This window comes from Pseudorca crassidens, chromosome 9, assembly GCF_039906515.1.
Source record: "Pseudorca crassidens isolate mPseCra1 chromosome 9, mPseCra1.hap1, whole genome shotgun sequence".
Classification (NCBI taxonomy): Eukaryota; Metazoa; Chordata; class Mammalia; order Artiodactyla; family Delphinidae; genus Pseudorca; species Pseudorca crassidens.
This window is the reverse complement of record NC_090304.1, coordinates 44151525-44155492: the sequence shown is the minus strand read 5'-3', so window position 1 is coordinate 44155492 and position 3968 is coordinate 44151525. Positions and strand designations below refer to the sequence as shown.

The window sequence follows — 3968 nt, the reverse complement described above, 5'->3', positions numbered from 1 at the left end:
TAAGCAAAGCCCTGTAATCCTAAAATGCCAAAATGTATCTCTTTTTCTTTTCTTTTTTTTTTTTTTGTAATTTTAGGCAGCCTCACTTTTGCTGGGACTGGATTACCTGTGAAACAAATGCTCCACTCAAAGTGTGGCATGCCAACAAAACTCTCCATCTGGAGAGGCTGCCAAGCCTTAACACAGGACACTGGCAGCCCAGGCCTCCTTCCCAGGCTAAAACAGCCTTTCTTAAAAGCTGGTCTAAGGCATTCTGCCAACCCACAGTTAGGTGGTGGGTACCCTGCAGGCATGTCCAATAACATACCTCAGATACTCAGATAGCTCAGTCACCTCTTCTGCAAAGAATTCCCCTCTGACCTGCCTTGTCTGTGGCAATCTCTCCTTCTCTAGGTTTTAATAGTTACTTTTGAACCACAAATTCCCTGCCTGTACTGCCCACACTGCCTCTGTTTCTTCAGGCTTGTTTCTTTCAAATCACACACATACACACACACACACACACACACACACACACACACACACACACACACACACACGGTAGTGTCTTATAAGAATAGGCAACAGTGCTCACTTAGCAGCACATAGACTAAAACTGGAACAATACAGACAGGATTAGCATGACCCCTGTGCAAAGATGACATGCAAATTCGTGAAGCATTCCATATTTTTAAACGTTTTAAAAGAACAGGCACCACATACTTATCACCTGCTGTGTCAGGCACTGCTCAGCCCTTTGCACTCAAACCTCACAATGACCCTGAGTGGAGATGTTATTATCCCATTTTATAGATGAGGAAATGGAGGCAGAAACTGTAAGTTACTTAACCAAAGCCACACAGTTTGTAAAGGGCAGAGCTGGGACTTAAATCCAGGTCTATCTGCTTGCAAATCATGTTTATTTAACCACCGTGTTGAATTGCCTTCTTTAGCAGCAAAGTGGCTACTCAATCAGTGATCGCCGGGAGATACATGAATCTAGCTGAGGAATTCAGGCATGCTGCCCCTTGTCTCTCCTTCCACATCTTCATTAAGTCCCAATGCCAGGCATCCTCTCTGCTCCATGTAATGGAGGGGCAGAAGGATGCATTCCCCTGGGCCTGGAGGAAATATAAACACATCTGGAAGGAGGCCACTGCTGAGCAAACCAAACTCCCCTCAGAGTGTGGACAGGAGGGGGTGTCTATAAATAATCATAAGAGTGTGAAGAGATTCTTTCCCCTAGGGCTCCCTTTGCGAAAGGTTGATGGCAATTGATGAGGCTATAGGGACATGCCGGTCCTTCTGCTCTTAGAACCAGGTGTGGTTATTTACAAAAATGTCACTTTCCCATCCCTTCCTCCCCATCTCTGCCAGAGGCTTGGAGATCAACAAGTATCAATTTACTGCTGCCCCGCGGCACACAGCAATGAGCCACCTGTACACCCCACTGCCTACAAACAAGACTTAGGCTCCTGCTCTGGCTGAGAGTTGCTTCCTCTTTGGAAATTTGGAAAGAGAGAGAGAATCACAGATTTCCTCCTTTCCAGGCAGAGAGAGGTCACCTGACCTCCCTCAAACCATATCAAAAACCACCAAGTCAATAAAATCTGGAGTTCCCACATTGCCCAGCTCATAGTGGGGAAATAAACAGACTGCTGGACCGGAAGTCAGAAGTGTGGATACTGACCCCAGATGAGCCATCTGTTAGCAATCAGTGTCTGAGTTCCAGCTCCTACATCTGTAAAATGGAGGTGGGTCTTCTGTCACGTGCCACATACAAAGGGTTTTGAAAAGAATAAATTAAGCAATGCTGTTAAATAATTTGTACTGTGAGAGACCATCATTAGTATAGTCACGATCACAATGCAGTCCTGTGAGCCACCGTTAAGAGTGCCCAAGACAGGTTCTAGAAAATACCTTAAAACTGTACTGCCAGCACTCCCGTGGCCTTGCTGGTCATTGACCAGCCCAAATTGCCTTGAAAATCATAAAAACCAAACATATGAATAAAATCTAGAGAATAAACAACAGTTTGCCCGTGTGTAGACTAGATTTGGGGATTCTTTTACGTGGATTGTCAAGGGCACTGTGCAGGATGGGAGATTGAGTTTTGAAAGCATCCCAAAGGAAAGTTTCATTTTAACAGTATCCCTTCCATTTTAAATAGAAAAATATGCCAGAGACAGAAACTCTGTAGATCTTCTACTGTGCACTACAACAAACGCAGTAACAATTCCATCTACTGCACCAGGAAGCCAAGGTATCATGGAATTCACCAAGGATAGTATGGTGCCCAGGCCTGACTTCCTGGAAGAGAATGCCCATCATGGAGCCCATGACTCCTTGGGGTAGGAGCCCAAATCCCAGGATGGAAAATAGAGAATCTTATGAGAATCTTATGTCAACCAGCAGTCCTTATCACTATAGCCACGTTATTGAATTCTCTGTCCGTGGTGCTGGCTGAAGGAGTAAAGCCATTTTAGGTGCTATTCTAGCTGTGCTGTCCCATCCTAAACCCTCCCTCCACACTGTCTCAATATCTCTAACTCTTCTCCATCCCCAAACCACTGACCAAGTTGAAGCATCATCTCTCACCTGGACCAGGACAATAGCTTCCTAACTGCTCTCATTCATTCATCAAATATCTATTGAGCACCAGCCATGGGCTAGGCACTGTCCCAGACCCTGGAGAAAAGCAGTGAACAAAAGAAACAAAACGGCTGGCTCTCAGGGAGCTAACATTTCTAGCAACCCCCGTGTCTAGTATCATTCTTTACAGCCCATCCTCCACGTTAGCCAACAGAGAAGTCTTTCAAAATCACAGATCTGACCATGGCCCTCCCAGGCTGGAAATCTTTCCCTGGTTCCTCATTCCTAAGTTTGAAGTTCAAGCTTCATGGCCCACAAGACCCTTCCAAACTTAGACCCACCAAACCATGCAGCCTCATCTTCACCTTTTCCCTGCCCCAGCATCCCTTTCATGGTGGCAAGAGCCTGGAACAAATAGCAGCGAGCATCAGCTGGCGCACCTGGAACTTGTGGGCAGAGGATCAGCAGGTGTGCCCGGCCCCGTCCTCTGGGCATTCTGCAGAGAAGGACATTTAGGCTGCAGCACAGCTGTGTATACAGTGGGTCATCAGAGGGCTCTACCCCTTGTTGTTCTCCATTTAAGGAGGAAATGTGAAAGTGTCTTTGCCCCAGGAAGGGGACAAAGGATAAGCGTTTGGGACTCAGGCACCAAGAGATGCAGGCTGAAGTGCCAGGTGTGTGGAGGACTGCTATACCTGGAGACACTGGGAGCCCCCATTCCATGGGAAACTGAATTCAGACACAGCTAACACTGACCGAGGAGTAGAGCCTATCCAGGTCCCACGGGACCTGCAGCCTCTTCTGGGATTAGAGAATCATCCATCCTAGGTAACCCCAATGCCAGGTAACCCAGAGAGAGTCCCTAGTATCATTCATTTATCAGTTTCACCTGTTTCCAGCCACACCCGCATCACAGCACATGGCCTCGCCTGAAGCCCGAGATACACAAATTCTTCATTCCCCAAGCATGCCAAACACTCTGATGCCTCCATGCCTTTACACATGTGCTTCCTGGTACCTGTGGCACTTTGTCCCCTATCAATCTGGAAAATTCTCCCCACAGATGTCAAAGAGAGCATCTGACAAAAGAGGTGGTTTATGTCATCATTCAAAGCCTTAATTCTCCCATCTGAGACCTCTGATCAACCCCATACATATATACCACTTCATACATTGGGCAGAATTAAATGTCTCCCCCAGGAGTCCTGCTAAACTTTGCTTCTTGCAATCTATTTCTCTACACACTGAATTATAAACTCCTCAGTGTATGGAACATGCCTGCCATCTCTATATTCTACCTGCCACAGAGTAGGTAATAAGAGAATGTTTGTGGTAGATGTTGACTTGGAGTAGACACACCAAGCGTTCTCCTGTCATAGAGCCTTAGCACATGCTGA

General features: G+C 46.5%; 1 non-coding gene across 1 annotated transcript; it reads left to right on the top strand.

The window, feature by feature from the left end:
• The first annotated feature begins 566 nt into the window (after positions 1–566).
• LOC137231394 (U6 spliceosomal RNA) lies at positions 567–672 on the top strand. The gene has a single exon (XR_010946516.1). It is a non-coding gene; the product is annotated as a U6 spliceosomal RNA (small nuclear RNA).
• The last annotated feature ends 3296 nt before the right edge of the window (positions 673–3968 follow it).